This window comes from Sciurus vulgaris, assembly GCF_902686455.1.
Source record: "Sciurus vulgaris genome assembly, chromosome: 17".
NCBI lineage: Eukaryota > Metazoa > Chordata > Mammalia > Rodentia > Sciuridae > Sciurus > Sciurus vulgaris.
The window spans coordinates 44,774,351-44,797,153 of NC_136478.1; the positions used below are offsets into that span (position 1 = coordinate 44,774,351).

General features: G+C 48.5%; 2 long non-coding RNA genes across 5 annotated transcripts in view; one reads left to right on the plus strand and one right to left on the minus strand.

Annotated features, from left to right (window-relative positions):
• The window catches only part of LOC306648652, a 116,372-nt gene extending 102,237 nt beyond the window's left edge, over window positions 1–14,135 (minus strand). The window contains exons 1-3 of one of the 3 annotated variants that reach the window (XR_013760443.1): window positions 11,713–12,146; window positions 11,399–11,578; window positions 10,152–11,084 (exon numbers count right to left, since the gene is read on the minus strand). This is a non-coding gene — a long non-coding RNA (uncharacterized lncRNA). Of the gene's footprint in view, window positions 1–10,119; window positions 11,085–11,398; window positions 11,579–11,712 lie in introns of those variants that run through there. The other 2 variants (XR_013760444.1, XR_013760445.1) reach the window with 2 other exon arrangements.
• Window positions 1–22,803, plus strand: part of LOC306648647 — a 392,598-nt gene that overhangs the window by 252,966 nt on the left and 116,829 nt on the right. Inside the window, exon 9 of one of the 2 annotated variants that reach the window (XR_013760428.1) lies at window positions 14,966–15,335. The exons of the other annotated variant lie outside the window; for it this stretch is intronic. This is a non-coding gene — a long non-coding RNA (uncharacterized lncRNA). Of the gene's footprint in view, window positions 1–14,965; window positions 15,336–22,803 lie in introns of those variants that run through there. 2 annotated transcript variants of the gene reach the window in all.

A 22,803-nucleotide genomic window follows, 5' to 3' on the forward strand; every position in this document is an offset into this window, starting at 1 on the left:
CTCCCAGTTAGCTGGGATTTCAGGCATACAGTACCATACCCAACAGCTTCAAATTGATTTTCTTTTCTTAAAATATGGAACACTTCACAATGTGCATGTCATCCTTGCACAGGGGCCATGCTCATCTTCTCTGGATTATTCCAGTTTTTTGTAGAAATATTTCAGTTTATCCTCATTGCTAAGTAGTATTCCAGCGCATGAATATACTACTTGTATGTGTATATTTTACACTTTATTTAAAATATTTTTTAGTTGTAGATGGTCTTTTATTTTATTTATTTTTATGTGGTTCTAAGGATCAAACCCAGGGCCTTATTCATGCTGGGTAAGTGCTCTACCACTGAGCTACAGCCCCACCCCCATCTTACTCTTTACAGGTATTAGAATTGTTTCCTTCCCTGGACTCTCATGAGTAGTGATGCTACGAGCCTTCTTGTATTTGTTGCTTTGTGTTTGTATGGCTGCAGTTCAGTAGGGTATATTTCTTGGAGAGCAGTTGGTGAGTCATAGAGTATGTGAATCTACATAAGAAGAAACTGAGTTTTCTGTAATGGCTGAGCCAGTTATGAGACTCATCAACAGTTTATCCAAGTTCCAGTTGCTCCACCTTCTTCATAATACATGGTATTGCCAGACTGTAAAATATGGTGGTGATTTGTATGTAGTGGTAAGGCAGTGTGGTTTTCCTGATGTCATGATGTTGAGTGTCTTTGTTTTGATGTCTATTGACCATTTGGACATCTTCCTTTGGAAAAGGCCATGCTAAGTTTTTAGCCTTTTTTTTTTGTTTTTGTTTTTTTTAATCTCATCTGTCTTTTTATTGTTGGTTCTTAGGAGTTCTTTATGTAATCTGAATGTGAGTCCTTTGTCAGCTATGTGTATGCAGATACCTCTAGTCAATGGTTTGCATTTTCACTGACCCTCGTCTCATGAACAAAAATTGGTTTTTAAAAATCCCATTAATTATTTTTCCCTGCTGGGTGCAATGTCACATGCCTGTAATCCCTGTGACTTGGGAGGCTGAGGCAGGAGGATCCAAGTTCAAAGCCAGCCTCAGTAACTAAGCAACTTAGGGAGACTCTGTTTCAAAATAAAAAATAAAAAGGACTAGGGATATGGCTCAGTGTAAAGCATCTCTGAATTCAATCCCTGGTACAAAAAAAGAAAAGAAAGAAATCAATCCTGTTGTCAGGTTTTTGTGTCTTGTTTGTTTGTTTGTTTTCTGTTTTGTGCTGTTCCTGGTTATCACACTCAGGGCCTTACACATGCTAGGCAAGTACTCTACCACTGAACTGTATCCCAGCCTTGCCTTGTGTGTTGTTAATCTAGCCACCTGAGCATTATTTTTATTGTGATTTGCAGGACATATCTTCTGCTATCCTTTCACTTTTACTTTTCTCTTCCACTATATTCAGAGGAAACTCACATCTTGAAAATAATCAGACTCTCATCAATGAATGTGATAAATTCGTTCATTTATTTATGTCTTCATTAACTTTTCACAATATTATTTGTGGTATTCAACATAGAGACCTTGTAAATATTTAGGTGTGTTTAGAAGTATTGCATTTTTTGCTGCTGTTACATCTGCTATCATTTTAAATCTTAATTTTTAATTTCCTAGTCATTACATGTACACTGAAATGTGACTGCCATTTTTACTCTCATTTTTTACATTCATATATATTTCTAACTTTCTATCTAGTGATTTTTTTCAGCATTAATGACATCTTTGGGCTGGTAGTATAGCAAAGTGTTACAGCATGTACTTTGCATGCACGGTGCCCCGGGTTCAATCCTCAGCACCCATACACATGTGCACAAAATGACATTCTTTCTTTCCCAGTTACTGCAAATGACACATCGGTGAGCTTGTATATCTTCCATTCTGTAACCTTTATCCCTTTATTAGTTCTCTATTTCTATAAAACATAGGACCCTAAAACTAAGCAACAGGTATGTATTATCTACTGCCATTTTTGTGCATCGTGAATTCAGGAGCAGCTTAGCCAGAAAGTTCTTCTTTAGGTTCTCAAGAGGTTGTTGGGGCTGGGGTTGTAGCTCAGTGGTAGAGTGCTTGCCTGGCATGTGTGAGGCACTGGGTTCAATTCGTACTACCACATATAAATAAATAAAATAAAAATCCATTGACAACTAAAAAATATTTTAAAAAATGAAGTTGTTGTCGAGCTCTTGCCCAGGTATATAGTCACTTGAAGGAATAACTGGGTAAGATAGTCTACCTTCTAAGATGTCTGTCACATAGCTTTTGACAATATAGCTTAGTTCCTTACCATGTAGCCCTCTCTCTGCGGCCAGCTTGAGTATGCTCATGACTGTCATCTTTCTCTGAAGCAAAGGGACAGTAAGAGTACATAAGGTATAAATGACGATGTCTTCTGTAACACCCTCGTACTCCATTATTTCCGCAGACTCTTAGTGGTGCACTAGTCAGCCCAGTACAGGAGGTACAGTGTTGTGAAGATCAAGTAGTGCGTACCTTTGGGAGCAATTCTGGGTGCTGGCTACCATCATCTCCATTTCACTGTTAATTTAGATTTGTATTTATGTGTATTCATTATCAGTGCTGTACTTTGGCTGAAATTTATTCTGTTGTGTCTTTTGTGACAACTTGGGAGCACTTGACCACCTAGCCACATCCCCAGCCCTATTTTGTATTTTACTTAGAGACAAGGTCTCACTGAGTTGCTTAGGGTCTAATTTGCTGCAATTGGCTTTGAACTTTCAATCCTCCTGCTTCAGCCTCCCGAGCCACTGGGATTACAGGCATGTGCCACCCTACCCAGCTCAGAAAATATCGACATTTATAATGAGAAACTTTGAACATCTCTCAGTGCTGATGAGATGAAGAAAAAATTAGAAATACTATCAAACCTTCCCAATTATACATCTCATAGATATCAAATTCTCTATCCTGAAAACAGATTTCCTTTCAAGTGCCTATGTAGCATTCAGAAATACTACACATAAAGTTTGCAAAACAAAAACCAGAAAGATATTCAAAAATGCAAATAAATCTCTCCGTTGTTGCAATCCTAATTTTACTAAAGTTATTACTATTATTGCTATTATTATTATTATTATTTTGGTTCTGGGAATTAAACCTACACACAGTAGGCAAACACTGAGCTTGCTCTTCCTAAATTGCCCAGGCTGGCCTCAAATTTCTCATCCGCCTGCCTCAACCTCCTAAGAAGCTGGGATTACAGGCAAGCGCCACTGTGCTCACCAAAAGTAGACTTTCTTTCTTTTTCTTTTTTAAAATGTTTTTTTAGTTGTCAGTGTACTTTTATTTTACTTATTTATATGTGGTACTGAGTATCAAACCCAGTGCCTCATACATGCTCCACCACTGAGCCACAACCCCAGCCCAAAAGTAGACTTCTTAAATGAAAAATTTTAACACCTAAAAATGAAATTGTAGTAAACAGTAATTAAAGAGCTGGTGGCAAATGTAATGTTTCTATAAATGCATCATTTTAGTCTAGATTCTTAAATATGTTTGTATGAGTTAGGAGTGATAGTGCCAGTCTATAGTTCTGGCTACTCAGGAGCTAGAGGCAGGCGGATCCCTCGAATCCTTGCAAGGAGTATGAGGCTAACCTGAACAACAAAGCAAGACCCTCGTCTCGGGGGAAAAAAAAAAAAATGCACAAGATAAAAGATCTTAGAATATGCTTTTTATCACAATTTCTAATATGTAATTTTTTGAGCTATTTTGCTATTTTTGTTTTGATTTCTTTAACTATGGAGTGGGCTGCCGAATGAGAAATAGTATTTGCTTCAATAACGTTTGCCTCCCTGTGATAAATTCTGACTACTGTTTTAATCTACTTTTGAACACAGGTAGTTAATATATTTGGCTTTTAAACCTATGTTTGTAATTTCCAGTTCTTTTTGGTTTGGGCATCAAAGTTAACACTGTAAACAAAATAAAAACTAAACACAAAGTTAGGAATAATTGTATATACTATTTTGTACCCAAAGTTTGGTATAAATTATCAACTGTAAACCATATGACTTTCTCTATCATTTTTGACTGCTAGAAGTGTTGAATTAACATTTTATTTTCATTTCTCCAAGGATGCCTCAATAATTTGTTCTTTCCAATTTTGATATTTATTTTTTATAAAATGTTATTCCTTTTGTTCAGGTTTTCACAGTTTTGTACAATCTTATTAATATGCATTCCTGATTGTTTTAATCTTAGGTATAAGGGAAACTATAATTTCTGTTTTATTATACCTGTTTCTTTACTCCCATTTTCTTTTTTCTTTTCTTTTTTGCAGTGCTGAGAACTGAACCCATGGCCTTACACATGCTTGACAAGAGCTCTTCTACTGAGTTACATCCCCAGTCCTCTTTACTCTCTTTTCTTGACCATCACACACAGAAGCAGTTTGAATTTCTCTGAAATATCTTCATCAACTAATTATCCTTGTTCTCTATGTAACTGATTTCTATCCTTATCATTATTTAGTCCCTATTGTTATTATATATTGATTTAGTTGTTCTTCTACCTTCTTCAGTTAAAATCAAAACTCTTCATCTTAGGTCTCTTGTTTTGTTCTTAAAAAGGCACTTGAATCTATATTCCCCTCCCATCGACAGCTTAGCTTTACCATACTAACTTTAAAATGTAATACTGTTGCCAGGTTCGGTGGTACATGCCTATAAACCTAATTACTCTGGAGGAAGAGGCAGGAGGCTAGCCTTAGCAACTTAGCCCCTGTCTCAAAATAAAAAGGGCAGGGAATGTAGCTCAGTGGGAAAGTGCCTCTGGGTTCAATCCCAAGTTCCAAAATAAAAAAAGCAATAATATATTTATTGAACTATTTATTTAAGATTATACTAAAATACACATTACAAAATATATCATTTTAATCAGTTTCAAGTGTACAGTTCAGTAGCATTAAGTATCTTCACACTGTTAAGTACTTTCACTATTTATTTCTTCATAATTTATATAATTATAATAATAATTATATATAATTTATTGCTCTTGGTCAGCAACAATATTACAACAAAACACATATTTTTTGCTTTGATCAATAAGATTTTGAGAGTAGTTGGTAAGATGGCCAATAACATACTTACAGATTTCTGTTCATTTTTAATTATTATATCTCAAAAATAAATTGTTAAATAAATGTTGGTAACTTTTATAATTCTTTGTACAGTGTTTCTTTTGTAAGCATGAACCATCCCTCTTGAGCCCTTTAGGTAGTTTTTGTCTTACATTCCTTTTGACCTGTTCCTAAAATTAGAGACCTACTTTCTTTTAGTTCTTATTTCTGAGTCAAACTTTTCCTATTCCTTTATTTTTAAATGAGGAGCAAACAGCTCCTGACAGCTGGCATTTAGCCTAGTACTATCAGGTAGGCTTCACCGATGCTAGGAGGTGGCCTAGCACCGTGTTTCACAAAATCACTCTCACAGAACATCAACATCAAACAAGACCCTCTGATAAATGGTTCAAGACAAAACCAAGACCACTGTGTATTCATGTCTGAACACAGACAAAAATCAGAACATCGTTCAAACCACGAAGGTCAATAAACATACCCTTATTCTGTTTAATGAAGTGACTGCTACTTCTTTATCATAGCTTTAGCTTCACTCCATCTTATTTCTAGATAAAAATTATTAATTTTATAATTTTATACCTAGTCATAAAATTGCCCAACAGCAAATCCTGATTCATTTGAAAAGGAAGACATGACAAGAATGTCTACTACAGTGCTGCTCATAATATGCTTTGGATTATAGCAAATGTTTAAAAAAATGCATAAAAGTGTGTCTAGCATACCACCTTTTGTGAAATCACAAGAAAAAATTGTAGTTGTATTTTTACTTATATACAGAACTAGGCAATCAAAGAAAACTAATAAAATTGGTTGATATTGGAAGATGTGGGCATAGAACAAAGAGTGATGGGTGAACCACAGTCCCATCGTTCTCCTGAATTTTTTTTACTTTTTCTTTTTCTTTTTTTTTTTTTTTTGTTTTGTTTTTTGTTTTGGTAGCAGTTGTAGATGGACAGCCTTTATTTATTTTACTTGTTTATGTGTTGCTAAGATTTGAACCCAGTGCCTCACATGTGCCAGGCAAGCGATCTGCCACTGAACTATAGTCCTAGTCCCACCCCTGAATTTCTTTCACCACAATACTTTTTTAAAAATTCTTTTTCATATATATATATATATAGCTTACATGTAGAGTGTGGAATTCCATCTTTGGTATTTCAGGGATTGGCTTATTTCACTTAGCATGATAGTCTACAGGTTCATCCATTTTCTGGCGAATGTCATAAAATCATCATCTTTATGACGGAGTAATATCTCATTGTGCATATAAACCACATCTTCCTTATCCATTCTTCGATTGATGGGCACCTAGGTTGGTCTGTAAGCTATGTTAAATATGCATATATGTGGCAGTGTTGAGTATAGGCTCTATGATGGCCTTAGGGCAGATGTGAGGTTTGTACTGCAATGAAATTCAACCACTTAAAGTTCCATTGAGAATGATGTATGAAATGACCTCTGTACCTGCCATATAGTTACCATTTCCTATCTCCTGCAAAAGCAGTTTCCACATTGTACCTGGGTTTTTAAATTGTGAACTTGGACTAACGGGCATAAGTGAGATTTGGGACTGTTATGGCTTTGATATTAATTGTGCCCGTAAGGTCATGTGTGAGACAATGCAAAAAGGTTTAGAGGAGAAATGATTGGGTCATGAGGGCCTTAAACGAATCCGTAAATTAACACTCTGGTAGGGATGAACGGAATGGGAGCTGAGGCCGGGTAGGGTGTGGCTGGAGGAGGAAGATCAATGGGGCAGACTTTGGGGTGTCTATTTTGTGAGCTGAGCCCAGTCTCCCTGCTTCCTGATCGTCATGTCCTGAGACACTTTTCTCCACCATACACATCTGCCATGATGTTCTCCCTCCTCTCAGGCCCCAAGGAATGGAGCTGGTTGTCAATGGACTGATACCTCTTGTGTTTTATAAGCCCACAAATAAAATGTTCCTCCTCTGATTGTTCTTGTCAGGTCTTTTGGTCACATTGGCAAAAGAGCTGAATCAAACAGGGAAAAGTATGTATTATCAAGGGATAACTGCCAATAATAGAGTTAAGAATTCATTTGATCCTGTTTGTGGAACCTTTCTACTCGCATCATTTCACCTCTGTCAGCCCTGCTGTGTCCTACACCCAGCAAGCCCCTGGGCAGAGAGTGAACCTGGGGTTGAAGCAATGCTTAAATCAACAGGAGCCCTTCATGAAATCGGTGTAAAGCTGCTGTTGGAGGCCGCCTTCCACTTGCACCTCATTCCTGCTCCTGGGAGCACACATGCTCTCCTACTGAGAGCCCTAAGGTCCCCTTAGGATAAATAGGAAACTCTTGCTGCAAGAAAGCGGAATTCCCTAAGGTCTCATGGAAATTCATGTTTGTAATTGGCCTTGGAACTACTGAGCAACTCCATGTTCCCTTAAAAAGCAGTTTGCAAATTGCACGTGGGTTTAAAATCTGAGATGTTGGTCTAAATGTCAAAGGGGCAGAGACCCACACGCTGCTTCCCTCCGTCAGCCCTTCTGCTGGAAGAGTCGCCCCCTCTTCCAGTTGCACTGGATTCTTGTTTGTTAAGCATTAGGGGCAAATGGATGAAATTGGGTTTTCATTCATCTTTAGCTGCACCAGCCTAGACTGAATCTCTGAAAAGTGGCCCCTCCCCCTCAGCCCTTCTGCCCTCCCCCTCCCCAGCAGGGGCAGCTCCTCCAGGGCACAGACACTGGATTTGTCCTGAGCCACCTGGTCTGTGGCCCCAGGGACCCCCAGGGAGATGCTACCTCAGACCCCTGCGGGTGGTTGCTCCTGGTCACTGCAGGGAGCTCATTTCCAACACCACTGAGCCCCCCTGCCTCTGCTCTGTCTCTGCAGCACCCTTCTGAAGTCAGGGAGCCAGAGTGGTGAGGTGGCGGCGGGGTCAACGTGACAGCACTTTTTCGAGGATCAAAGTCCTTTATGACCCAAAAGATCTAGGGCTCTCAGATTATAATTAGGGTTTAATTAGGGACTTGTCAATTAACATATCCTTGCCTGGGTTTGGGCAGATGACTCTTGCTTTGGCGCTTTCCCACCTCAGACAGTCTCTTCCTCTCCTCTGGAGGGCCGAGCTGCATTCCCTCTGCTCCAGCAGGGTAAAAGGATGCGCCTTTCCAGGCAGATGGGGGCAGCGTGATGCACCCAGACCCACCATCACCACCACTTCCACTATCACCACCACCACCACCACTATCACCACTACCATCACCACCACCATCACCACCACCACCATCATCACCACCACCATCATCACTACCACCATCATCATCAGCATCACCATCACCATCAGCATTGCTGCACCAGAACAATCAGGAAATCATCTGACTTTCCCAGCATCTCAGGTTAAGGCCTATTATTACTCCAATTTTGCAAACAGGGAAGAAACTGAAGCACAAGAGAGCAAGTTGTCCCAGGTCCCACATCTTGTATACACTAAGTCTTTAACCTAAACTCCATGGCCCATGCCCCTAGCCACAGAAGTTCCTGTACCAGTCTCTGCACATGGGGTGGCTCAATTTGGGCTAGGCCATCACATGCTGTCCATCAGCCCCCAGGATAATGTGGAGAGAGGAGCGGTGATGGGTGTGGAAGTAGGTTGTTGCCCGGGGATTAGAAGCCAGAGTCTCAGTAGCCATGTCACCCTCTGCCTGCAATCTGGGAAGAAGAAGAGGAGGTGGATGGGTATCAGGACACCTTTTGATGTTCAGACAATGACCCTGCCCTGAAGAGTATAACATCTCCTCAGCCCAGCCTTCTTCACCAAGTACGTCCACCAGACAGATCAAGTCCCACAATCCCTTGGGGACTATATCTAGAAGGACATATGTAGAGAGGACCACAAAAAATGAGAAGAGAGGCTATGTCTTTTCTGGCGGCAAAAACAAAGAAGTCTTCCCATGCTCTGCTTCATTCCTGAGCCAGGACAGGAACCCACTTCTTCTTGGTGGCCCACTGGGGCATCTCCGAGGCTCGGCGTGAGACTGAGAGAATGGGGAAGATTGCTGCTCTTCCTCGGGGTTCCTGGGGAGGCCCATTGTCCCTCTGATTGCCCCTCTTTCCTGTGGCTTCTCTGAGGTCTTGGGGAGAAGGAGAAGGAAGTCCACCAGTGGGTCCCCTTGACTGAGGCAAGGCAGCCCTCACCACCTCAGAGAACACCCTACTAGCCAAGTTCACAACTGTGGAATTCATCCCACATGCCAAAGGAACTCGGGGAGATTCTCAGGCCTTTCCAGAGTCTTTCAAAGGGATCATAAACTAGTTCTAGAAGTTATGCATTAGCCAGAGATGTGTCTGCTCCCAGATGTGAATTCGTTCTTCCTTCCGGAAACCCCAGACCCTGGGTCTCTGTCCTGGTGCCCCACACACTCACAGCCCTGTCCCCTTTCCAGCATGTCATGTGGTCAGGTTCCTGCAAGTGTACCAAAGACAGGGCTGGAGGGTTGGCCCAGAGTTCCCATCAGTGACAGAGGATCTCCAGCCTTGTCACCACCTGAGCTGTGGGAGGAGCCTGCCCTGCAAGGAAGGCAGACACAGGCCCACACATGCCACGTGGCCCCAGGACGCCCTCTCGGTGCTCTTCCTACAGCAGCTCCAGGATTGCGGGAGGTGTGCTCTAGAGTGCAGGAGCCGTGAAGCTCAGCCCAGAATCTTCCCTCCAGGGTGGCCAGTGTGAAGGGCCTTCTGTGGGTCACAAAATCAGCAAATGGATGTTTCTTCATGCAAACCTTGATTTAGAGCCTCTCCTTCCTGTTCTCTCCACATGAAGGAGTCAGCCTGGGGGACAGGAGAGGGCCCCAGCCTTCTTCAGGGCTTCAGAGGTTGCAGTCCCGCGCCCTGGCTCACTCACCAATTTGTAAACACATGAGCACTGTTGATGTGCCCCACACCGTGTCTGCATCACAGAGTAAGAAGATGGCCTCTTTCCTGCAGCACAGTGTGCAGGGTGACTATCAGAAGGGACAGTGCCCTCCTGTCACTATCAGGAGGGCTTTGCCCAGGCCAGCAACTGTGGCAGGGCCTACCTGGCCTCCCAGGGCTGTCCACACACAACTTCACCATCATGACCTCTAGCAATCGGGAATCTTTTGGATGATTTTGAACAGCAGTTTTTCCAAATGGATTAAGCCAGGGGGGACAGAGTGCTGAGCACCAGTGGTTAAATCCATGTTCCTTGTGTGGAGATGTGGAATGTTCTCTTAGCTGGGCATGCCCACCATGGGGCAGGGGGAGAAGGGATTGAGTCTGAAGAGGGGACACCTGGCGTTATTTGTATTGCAATGTCCCTGGGATGGCAGATCAATTCCATCTCAGGGCTGCAGCCAGATTCCCTGTGTCAGGAAGAGTGTGAAGCTGTCTCTGGATTCTGGCTCCTGAATGTTACTATAGAGGCCTGCCCTGGCCCGCGAAGGGAAGTGCAGCGGGTGTAGACGGCAGTCCCAACGCTAATGCCGAGTGCGCCACAGATCTCAAAATATTTGCAGAATTGCTAAAAACACTATGTAATTATTGAAAATAGTAAACATCAAATAAGGCACACAGTACACCCTGAAGAGACAAGAAGAGGTAGGACGCTGTCAGCCACTAAAACCACCCTGCAAGCCCTCCTGGTGTGGAATGGATTTCCAAAGGGTCCATCAATGAGCTGGCGAGAGACAGGAAGGGGCTGGGTGGGGTGCACGCGTGTGAAAATGGCCTCCTTCTTGGAGGGCGGGGGGTTTAAGTAGATAAATCACAAGGAGAAGTGAAAGTTGTTGAATTTTTGTCATCAGGATCACAATTCATGGTGTTGACAGTGAAGAGCTTTGCTATAGAGATATTTCTTGTGTTTGTGGAGCCATGTGGGGGTTTTGACTATTGACTGTTGCCTTTATAATCATCATCACCACTATGATCACCACCACGATCATCACCGTCAGTATCCTCACCTCCATCATCATCATTATCACCATCATCTCCTCAACATCACCATCACCACCATCACCACCATCATCCTCATCCCCATCATCATCACCATCATCCCCACCAACATCATCGACATCACTATTACCACCATCATCACCATCACCACCACCACCATCACCATCATCACTATCATCACCACCACCACCATCACCATCACCACCATAATCACCAACACCACCATCACCCTCATCCCCATCATCATCCCCATCATCATCACCAACACCATCGACATCACTATTATCACCACCAACATCCCCATTACCACCATCACTATCACCACCACCACCATCACTGTTACCACCATCACCACCACCATTATCACCATCATCACCATCATCATCACCAACACCATCGACATCACTATTACCCCCACCACCACCACCACCATCACCATCATCACCACCATCACCATCACCAACACCATCACCATCGCCATCACTATTATCACCATCGTCACCATTACCACCACTGGGGTAAACAAATGTCACTTGGTTCTATAGCTTCGGAGATTGGTCAGCAGTCAGACACTTCTGGGAGGAGTTTCAGAGGACCACCTTCCTCTTGGAGAGAGCCCAGACTATTATGTACCAGCTGCAGCGTCACTGCTGTCCCTAGTTGTACCCGAGCCTGACCTCGCCAGGCAATTACAGCTGTTTTCATTGTGGGAGTCAGCTTCCAGCCTCCAGCCCAGGCCCACGTTCAACAGAGGGTGGATTCCCATGAACTCTGCTCTTTATGACCACCTGGTTCCGATTAGAGATGAACCAATAAAGCATGGAGCAGTACAGTCGCCCCATGTCCCTGTATGTAGCACTCTTCCACATGTTTTGATTTACTGATCGACCCATAACACCCAGCCCTTCAACAAGATGGACTCTGTACCTCACGGACTTATTTATCTTGGTAAATGCAGCCTTTTAGAGATTCGAATAGGGCCCACATAGGCTTGATAAGGGTGTGTGTGAGAGTTTGCCTTAGTGTGTGCTTGTGAGAACATGCTGTGTGAACATGTGTAATTGTGTGGGTGAGATGGCAGGGTGCGAGAACATGTGTGAGCTTGCAGCATGTGGAAACGTGTGTGCATGAACATGTGTGAGCTTGCGGGGTGTGAGGATGTGTGTGTCGACATGTGTGAGCTGCAGCATGTGGGGACAGGTGTGGACGGGTGAGCGGTGTGTGTGAGCGGGTGTGTGCAGGTGAGTGGTGCCCTGGGCAGGGGCTGGCTCTCATGCACAGGCTGCTCGAGTGTCTGCACAGTGCTCCCGTGGGCACGGTGGCCTGTGCATGAAGGAATAGCACCCAGGGTGCCTCCTGAGCAGCTGCTCTCCTGCTCTCCAGAGCTCATTGGTGCCGGCTGTCAATCAGCAGCCCCTGGGGCCCTGTGCTGGATAGACTTGTTGATCATCAAAGCGGGAGATTTTAAGGTGAAGTCCCATGGTGGCCTGGGAGAAGTCCCGCAGAATTCCAGATGGCACCAAGTGGCCTGGGGCAAGTCCACTAGGATAGGATGCTCTGGGAAGCCCTGAAAGACAATCCCTCAGAGCAGACGGTGGTGGGTGGTCTGCAGGCCTAGCTCCCAACCTAGCTGAGCTGTGTGGCTTGCGTTCAGCTGGTGCTCCGGAGCTCAGCACCACACAGCAGGGCCAGGGAGGCTGAGGGAGAGTCCTGGGGCCTCTGGGGAGATGGGTTTTGCCTGGTATCCTGGACTCTGTTTAGAAGAGAAGCAAATGTGGTCTGAGCATGGGCTTGCAGCTGAGTGCCAGGATCTCAGCAGCAGAGGAGCGTGATGGTCTGGAGCCTCGTGCATGCCAGGCAGGTTCGTATTCAGAAACGAGGCCCCCGTGAGAGCAGCGACTGTCTTGGAGCTCACCTCCCGGGTGGGAGACAACCAGCAAGTGGCCAAGCAAAGCTGAGCAGTAGGTGATTGCAGCACTTGATGACACAGAGCCCTGCGTGAGATGACCAAGGAAGCTCACCTGAGGTCACGATGTGGGGAAGCTGAGGAGAAGGGGAGCAGCCCTCCCGCCTGACCCTGGGAGCAGAGAGGAAGAGGGTCCCGATGAGCAGCCTCAGGTGCAGGGCCAGACAGGCATGGCTGGTCCCGCCGCGGCAGGAGGCGTCTGCAGGCTGAAGCCGCGAGCTGAGGTTGCATTGGTGCCTCAGTTCGTGCTGTGCCCTGAAAACCCAGAAGCCCAGGCTTCGCCCTAGAGAGCAGGAGCTGTGGCTGCCGGGCCAGGGCTGTCCAGAGGGCACCCAGAGCTGCAGTGCAGCGCTGGGCCAGCAGCAGTGTGTCTGGGCACATGTGAGCCCTGAGGGGGTTGGATCTGCATGGCACCCATGGAGACAGATGTGGGGCTGAGGCCTGGGAAGGCGCTCGGATGTGAAGGTAAAAGATGGGGTGGGGTCCCTGGGGAGGGCTGGGGAGGGCATTTATGGAGGCCTGCAGGGGAGGGAGGGGTGACCCTAGGAAGAGGGTCCCAGCTGTGTGAAGGGCCCAGAGGCACAGATAGCACTGGACCTTGGGACCGTGAGAGGAAGCGGGCATGGCTGGGGAGAGACCCCATGAGGCCTGACGCACGCAGCGTAGACCACGGGGAACGGCTGAGTTTTCCTAGGGTAGGATGGTCCCCAAAGCCAAGGCAAGCAAAGGGCAAGAGTTTATTCAGTTTCTCCAGGAAGCTGGATACGAGTAGGGAAGTGGCCAGGAAGGGGAAGAAGCCATGTGCTCAGGTGGGCCTCTGCTGGGCACCTGGTGGCTCCTGCCGGGGGTTTCTGGGGACAGTGGAGAACTTAGCCTGAGGGATGCACCTGAGGGTGAGGAAGCTGGGGTCCCAGGCACAGCCAGCCAAGAATGAGGAGCACCAAAGGACTGGAAGCACTTGGTCTGAAATCCGTGTCCCCACCATGTGCCCAGGCCTGAGCTGTGATCTGGTGGCCACTGGGAGGAACAGGGCTGGGAGGTCAGAGGACACTGAGCTTTGCTGGACAGAAGACCTTGAAGATTTGGTAACTCGTGCCTTTCTCTGTCTCTCTTAACTTTGGACATTTTTGCTGGCATACAGGAAGGAAGAAGAAGTGGGAACAAATATTCCCTACTTGTCACTTTTCAAGGAAGACAATGAGCAGAGGAAATTTCTAGTCACTTCCTTTTCCAGAAGGCCATCTCAGCAGCGTGAGCCCCTAGATCTTGTCTGATGGCACTGAGTCCAATTTTCAGTAGGTGAATGGAGATAAGCTGGGCCTTCCCATTAAGCCAACCACCCAAACAGGGCATTTAAGGTGGGTTGAAAAAAATCCTTGGAAAAACAAGCAGGCACTTAGTATTATTAATTAGAAATAACTGCACTGGCTCTAAAAAACTCCTTCCTGTCTGCAGCCCAGGAATGCAGCCTCTATCACGTCTAGAGTCCCCTTCAGTGGGGGCTGTGAACTGCTCCTGTCTATAGTGGGAAACTAAGTCTGCCCCTGCCTACAGTCAGCTGCGGGTTTCCAGTTTCCATTTGCTGGTTGCTAGTCTGGCTACTGGTTGCATCAGGTTCTCAGGTCCTCGCACGTGGTGATGGTGCTGACAGTGATGTCATCCTAGTGATGGTGAAGGTGACAATGATCAGGCTAATGATAGTGGCGATGACGATGACGGGGGTTTTGATGGTGGTTATGGTTGTGTTGATGGTGATGATGGTGGTGATGGTCATAACGGTCATGGTGGTGATGTGGATGGTGATGGTTATGGTGATGGTGATGATGGTGATGATGGCTAATGAATGAAATTCACCATGTGCCATGTGAGCCCTGGTTCATGTCCTTTGCGTGTATTATTTAATTTAATTCTTTTAATTATCCTGTGAGAATCATCATTATCTCCATCTTATAGATGAGGAAACTGAAGCCCAAAGAGTGAATCTCCTCTGTTCAATCTCAAGAGCACCCATTTGGAAATACTCGTTCTGGGAGCTGTGGCTCAGACGAGTTGGAGATAAAAGGTTTCGTTTCCTCGGCGGCAGCAACCATAACTATAAAAACTTGTTTTTCACTCATCTGAATCTAAAGGTCAGCAAAGTCTCTGTGCTTGTCTGTCCTTTCTTCCTTCACTATGTATTTATTTTTAAACATTCAGACCTCCATTTCACTTATGATCTGTGAAATATGTTTTTCCCCTTTGAGGCGCTTGCTCACCCTGGAAACCTGGCGGCCATCCAGAACCCGTGTGCTGGGCTGTCTGTGTGAACCAGGATCCACACCCGCAAAGCGGCCACGTTGGGTGTCGCCGACTCAAAACCCTTAAGCCCTCACAGCTTCTTGGTTGCTTTTTCCTTGTTTGTGGCACAGACACAAAGTGAAAAGCAGAGCCGCCAGGCGGAGAGTGTCCTGAACTTTCTGCAGGTGCTGAGTGATATCTGATGGATGCAGTGACTCGGCTCCCAGCGCAGAAGCACTGCGCACCGTGGAGTTGGGTGGAGCGGGCAGGTGCCGTCCTGGGCCCCAGCTGGGCTACACAGGGCCAGGCTTTCCCCAGGCCTCAGGTCCTTCAAGGATGGCACTGTGTCAGATGCCAAGGGTCACAGGGAGGGAACTGGAGTCCATGGAGTAGGGGAGCTTGGGTGGAGCAGAAAGGTCACAGGCAGCTGCGGGGTCACTCAGAACATACTAGGACGGGTTCAGGAAGACATGCAGGTTTTTGTCCACTCTCCTGCGCATATGAGAGGGGTCATGCCTCCCTCACAGCTCAGGTGTGGCCCGGCGAGGGCTTTCGGACACCAGGCTGAGGCAGTGTCTCCTCCAGTTTGGGTGGCCTGCAGGTAGGAGCGGGACAGGCTCTCTGCTCTACCCTTCCTGGTGAGCATGGAGCTCCAGTCCCTGGTGAGTGTGTGCAACAGGGACCCACGGACTCTGAACATGCAGTGTGACTCGGAAGTGGACGCTGGCACAGAGCCCTGAGGTGTTAGGAGTGAACGGCAGCATGGCCTCCCAGTCCTAGCTATCCACAGGGGCAGGGGCACAGGGCTGCCAGGTGCCCGCCCAGGGTTGGGGGAAGAGAACAGTCAGCAGGCTTCCCTGGGGTCCAGGAGGTCACCTGAGTCCTGCGGATAGGCCAGGTGGCAAGCAGAGGAAGGGCACTGTGCGGGGACGACTGTGTGAGTGCTGAGGGAGGGTGGCCTGCCGGGAGACAGGTGCCCACGAGAGAGGCAGCACAGCCACGCAGGTGTGGCTGGGCCTGGAATGCGAAGCTGGGAGGACTGGACTCTATGAAGCAGCCAGGGAGGGTCACCTAGCCCGGCAGGGGCTGTGTGGTCACCTGGCATGTTAGAGCATTACAATGTTAAGGTTTGGAAGTGAGGTGTCCCCCGGACACTGCCAACACAGGAATGTTCAGAGTAAAATGTTGGCTTATGAAGCTGGACCTGATCAGCCCATTCTGGTGTGACTGGACTGGCTAGGGTCACTGTAGGCAGATGGGGCGAGGCTGGGGAGATGGGAGACTGGGGAGGTGGGAGGCTGGGGAGGTCGGGGGAGGCTGGGAAGGTCGGGGGAGGCTGGGAAAGGTGGAGGAGGCTGAAGATATGGGGCAAGGCTGGGGAGGCGGGATGCTGGGGAGGTGGGAGGCTAGGGAGGTGGGGGGAGGATGGGGAGGTGGGAGGCTGGGTGGTGGGAGGCTGGGGGGGCATGGCTGTGAGGTGGGGGAAGACTGGGGAAGTTGGGGGAGGCTGAGGATGTGGGTCAAGGCTGGGGAGGTGGGGGGAGGCTGGGGAGTAGGGAGTGGCTGGGGAGGTGGGAGGCTGGGGAGATGGGGCAAGGCTGGGAGGTGGGGGGGAGGCTGGGAGGTAGGGCTGGGTCTAGAAAGGTGCATCGGCCCTGCGGCCATCTCCCCTTCTATCTGCTTCCTGGTAGCCCAGAGCTGAGCAGTTGTCCTCGGAATGGCCAGAGGTGCCTCACCTTGGGTCTAGAGCACTGGAGTCGGCCTTCTATGGACGGAGGCCTCTGATACCCTGAGCCCCCAATAAACTCTCCCTCCTCTCTGTTATGCTTGTCAGGTCGTCTGGTCACAATGATGGTAAAGTCCCTAAAACGCTTTCCACCCACACTGGCCATAGGCTCTTCCAAACACTTCCCTCGAGGCCCCCAGGCCTGGACCACCTTCATCCCCAGCACCGGCTTTTCAGTCTCCTTGAGCTCTCATCCCAGCTCCGTCTGTCTGTCCCCTACATTCTGAAGTACCTGTGCTTCCTTCTAGCGTGGCACATACTGTGTTGTTCACAGAGTGCTGGCCCTTTTCACCCAGGGTGCTTTACCGTGAGCCACATCCCCAGCCCCTTCTAACTTTTATTTTAAGACAGGGTCTCCCTATATTGCTCAGGGTCTTGCTACACGACCCAGGCTGGTCTTGAACTTGAGACCCTCCTGCCTCAGCCTCCCAGGCGCTAGGAACACAGGCCTGTGCCTGTCCCCAGAGTTTTACTTTTCTACTGAGTCTTCCCATGGCCAGCTGTTTAGGCGTCGCTTACTTTTAGTTTCCTGCACCATCTAGTGACTCCGGCACATAGAGGATGGTCAGGAACAGTGAGGGAGGGAGTGAACCAGTGTCTGAGGGGACCTCATGTTACTGGCACTGTCGTTGAGCCCAGTGTGGCTGGCAGGCAGTGGCCAGAGAAGCCCTGGTCTCCGAGGAGAGGGTTCTGCTGTGCCTGTCCTCATTCCTGCCCCTGGCACTCAGGCAGCTCAGTGCACCCTGGGCAAGTGCACTGTGGGGACCACTTCCCCTGCCACTCACTCTCTGAGGCCTCCAAGGTCAGGAGGGGAGGTGGCTCCAGGTCAGGCTCCAGTCGGCCAAGGTCCCCTCTCGGGCCTCAGAAGGGCACGTGTCTGTGTGAGTCCAGCAGGCTCCACACAGGGAGAGGTGCCCACAGGGAGAGACACCCACAAGGGGAGGTGTCCACAGATGCACCTTTCTAGGCCCCGCCCCACCTCCCAGCCTCCCCTCACCTCCCAGGCTTCCCCCACCTCCCCAGCCTTGACCCACATCCTCAGCCTCCCCCAACTTCCCCGGTCTCCCCCACCTCCCAGCCTTGCCCCCCCTCCCCAGCCTCCCACCTCCTCAATCTCCCCCTACCTTCCCAGCCTCCCACCTACCCACCCTCTCACCTACCCAGCCTTGCCCCATATCTTCAGCTTTTCCCCGAGTGGTGGCTCTGGAGGCCTTCAGCTCCAGGCCTTTGGCTGGTCGGATCTGCTTTGCACTGCATCCTGTAGCCTGGGGAGGGTTTGGTGAATTGAGGGTTTGTGGGCCCCTCTTGGTGAGGTTCTAGGTAACAATGGGTCCCAGAGGAAGGAAGATAAGCAGTGAACAACAAGTTGTGAGCTGTGCTTAGCCATAATGAGTTTCAAACTTTTTACAACCTCCTTCCTTAGTTGAAATTTTAACCTGCAGGGCTGGGTTATGGCTCAGTGGTAGAGCACTTGCCTAGCATGGGTGAGGCACTGGTTTGATACTCAGCACCATATTAGAACATAAAGAACAAAAAAAGTATTCTGTTTGAAAAAAATATAGGGGAAAACTTCTGGGTGTACCATTTTGTATAGTTTTGTCCGTAGAAATATGTTTTACATACTATAAAATAGATACATGAAATTAATATATATACATATGCATGTGTATGTGTGTATATATATATCTGAATATGTATATATATGTTAAATATATATACACATACTTTTTGTTGGTATCAGAGATTGAACTCAGGGACATTTAACCACTGAGCCACATCCCCAGGACTTTTTACTTTTTTATTTTGAAATGGTCTTGGTAAGTTGCTTTGGGCCTTTACTAACTTGCTGGGACTGGCTTTCACCTTGAGGTTCTCAGCCTCAGCCTCCTGAGTCACTGGGATTATAGGCTTGTGCCACCACACCTGGCTTAACAAGTATACTGATTTTCTATTGCAATGTAACAATTTATCACAAATCATTTACTATTTCATAGTTTCTCTGGGCAGTCTTTTTGTTTGTGCTTTTCATATCCCATCCTAACATTAAGAGTCAGAAGGCCTCTGGAGTTCTATAAATGCCTCAGGAGCACGTTTTCACTGGGCCACTGCAAGCCAAATGTAACAAGAAAAAGTCAGATTTCAGCCAAAAATGAGCCAGAATTACATTTGGAAGGCATTGGGCGATATTCTCACAGGAATCTCTCAAAGTCCTCATCACCTATCATTACACCATTCCCACTCTGAAAATTTCTTCTGTCCCATCCTAGGAAATATTATTTCCTGGTCTGAAGAACTAGCTCAGTTAAGCCAGAAATTACAAGAAAGGAAAGGTTCCTACTTCTACCTCAGTCAGCATCTCCAGGACCTCCTCACCCAGGAAGACTGACAGCCACCAGGGACAGGGCCTCGGAGAGCAACTGGCTGAGGGCTGCAGGCTGGGAGAACACCTTGTCCACAGGCTTATTGCTGGCGAGGTGGCCGTAGGCCTGAGCTGCTCCAAGGTCACCTGTTCACAGGATACTCCACATCTCCACTAGGAACATTTCACCAGTTGTCCTGGATTCTACGTCCCACTCAGGCCGTGGCAGGATGAGTAGAGCCTGGATGGGAAGAGAAAGGAGAACTGTGCTGTCCTGGAGGTCACAGTATTCCACCTGTCTCTGTCCTCCCTGGTGGTGGGCAAGCTCTAGGGTAAGAGGCAGCATCCATCAGTGCCAAGGACAGGAGGCAGATTCTTAGGGTGCAGAGAGCCTGCTCTCTGGGTACAGTTTGCTGCGTCCTCTCCCCAGAGTCTTACAAAGTGAAGGTGTTAGCCGTTCTCATGGAGGAAAGGATTTGCTTCCAGCATTCAGGTGGTTGGCGTTAAATAATTTCTTTATGGCTATAGAATTCATGGCAGTTTGTTTCTTGAATGTTTCAAAGCATTGAACAGTGTAACAGAGGGAGGATCTTTGCTGCTTGGTGTCATCTTCGTCAACTTTCCTATGAAAAAACATAAAAAAAAAAAAAAGAGTGATATTCCACAACTTTTCCCATATTCCGTTGGTTAGAAGCAGTGCACAGGTCTCACTTACCCTCAAGGGGATGGCATTACCCAATGTGTAGTTGTGCCAGGCTAGCTCAGACGCCGGTAAGGGCATGGAGTCAAGAACCCAGACTCCGGGAGTTGGGTGGAAGCAGGCTTGTGGAGAGCAGACTAAAAACTCATTTGTTTTGAGAACAGATATACATTTTATAGGCTTCCTGCAAAATCACAATGTGCCAAGGGGGATCAGACCACCACGCTCCTATAAAGGTTCCCTTGGTAACACTAGGTCCATTTGGGGTTGTTGCTTGCCTCGCATTTGTGAGGCACTGGGTTCCATCCTTAGCACTACCTAAATTTTTTTTTTAAAGGCATTCTGTTCATCTACAACTGAAGAAAAAAATAAATAAAAATAAATAAAAAAACTGCAACTCTCCTGAAGCAGAAGTTACAGATTATGTAAGAAAAATTGAGGCTCCAGATGCGAGTTAGTAAAATTAAAGAATGAAAAAGAAAAAAAAAAAAAAAGGCCAAAAAAATAAAGCACAGGTCTATAACCCCAGTGATTGTGGAGGCTGAGGCAAGAGGATTGCAAGTTTGCCGCTAGCCTGGGCAACTTAGTAAGAATCTTCCTGAAAAAAAAAAAAAAAAAAGAAAGAATCCCGTGGGACACTGGCAGGGCCATTCTCCTGGTTTTCTAAATTGATAGTATGGTGGAAACCATGGAGGAAGAATCAACTAGAGCTATTTGGGGGCAATGGATGGTGGTTTCACTCTAGGTGGGTGGAGTCCTGTCAAGCAGAAGCCATACAGATAGTCTTGGGAGCCATGGAGAAGGGCTGCCTGAATAAGCAGAAGGCAAGCAGCCTCAGAAGGACACCCTGAAGCGGTGGGAACAATGGTGTGGCCGGTGTGGGAAAAGCTGCAGCAGCGTCCAGAGGAGCGTTAGGCTGAGAGCAGCAGTGCGGGTGGGGGTGGGGCGGCCTTCCTCTGCCCACCCTGCTTGGCCCGCGGTTCCTCCTCCGTCACGCGTTCCAGCCCCACGTCACAGGGGCTCAACTCAACGGTGCACACTTTGTCTCCAAGGAGCTGGTGTGTTGGCCGAGCTCCTCTGGTCGAGGGACTCGTTTCGGATCCAAGTACACCAGGTGCCCAGAATGGGCACCTGCTCTAGCAAACGGGGGCGCGGACCTCGCCGCCTGGCGTGTGCCCATCAGGCGCCCATCCGCTTCTGCCTCGAAGCTCCCTCTTGTCACAGGGAGCACCCTGCAGCTCCTGTCCCGACTGCCTGCAGGAACGTCCAGCAAGACCCCGGACGTCGGGCGCCTCCCGCAGCTGGCTGCTTGAGAGGCCCAGTCCTGCAGGCAGTGGGCGCCACCCTGGGGATCCTGCCGCCGCAGGCCTGGGGGGCCTCCGGCCCAAAACCAGCGCTAACATCTCGGTCCCTGAGGATCTTGGGGCCCTTCACAACCCTGAGGATCCCTCCTCCAACTCGGAGCAGACCTGTCCTCCCGCCTTCACTTGGTCAGCCAGTCCACCAGGCTGAGGAGCCCATGACACCGGCTCCGGGCCCTGGAGCTCCTTCGGAAGAAGTAGAGCCCAGGGCCCAGGAACATCTGGAGGAAGGCGTGGAGGAGGAGCAGGAGGAGGAGGAGGGGGACGTGGAGGAGGAGGAGGACGAGGACGTGGAGCATGAGGAGGAGCACAAGGAGGAGGAGGCGGAGAATGTACAGGAGGAGGACGAGGAGAAGGGGCACAAGGAGGAGGAGCCTGTGGAGGAGGAGCCAGAGGAGGAAGAGGAGGACGAGGACGCCGAGGAGGAGGAGGACGAGGAGGAGGAGGAGGACGAGGAGGAGGACGAAGAGGAGGAGGAGGACGAGGACGAGGAGGAGGAGGAGGAGGAGGAGGTCCAGGGAGAGAGTGGTGAGCCACGAGGGAGGCCTGAGGAGCTGGATACGGGGCCCCTGAGCCAAGGGGCAGCAACAGCAGCAAAGTCTGCGGAGGCTCAGGGAAATCTCAGTGCCCTGGAGCCCAGCCCTGGGCCCCTGGAGACCAACAGCAATCCAGACAGGGCCCAGGTGTCTCCACAGCACTCGTCTGGTGGGAGCCCTGCCACCTGCTGCTCCCAGCGCCCTGCTCAGGGCGTCCAGGTTACAGCCGAGGCCCAGGCAGCAGTGCGGCCCGAGCCACACCAGGGCTGCTGCTCACTGCCAGAGGAAGGGAGCAAGGGGAGGCGAGATGAACACCACCGGACAATCTCTCGAGGCCCTCGGGCCTCCATCAAGGGGCTTCAGAGCGAAACATCTTCCTGGGCTCCACCCCTTTGCTCTCCCTCACAAGGGGCTGCTACCTGGAGGCCCAGGAAGAGAAAATTGCCCATGGTGACGGCCCTGCCACTCTTGGTGCCCTGGCCTGAGGAAGAGCTGCCCCCACCTGCCAAGCGGCCACGTCTGTGCTTCCAGGAGGACTCAGGCAGCCTGAGGAGGGAAGCTCAGGCTGCAAGGAGGACAAGGGGGGAGGGTGCCCAGGCCTTGGCAGGTAGAAGGGGGGCTCTGAGGGGCCCCCGCACCACTCAGTCGCTCCACTCCTTCTTCCGAGTGGAAGTGCCTGCCCGCAAGGCACACTCAGTCAGCCCGCCCAGTCACCCCTCCCAGATGCCCCATATTCTTTCCAGCCACCAGATCCAATTCCAGCTTGCTGAAC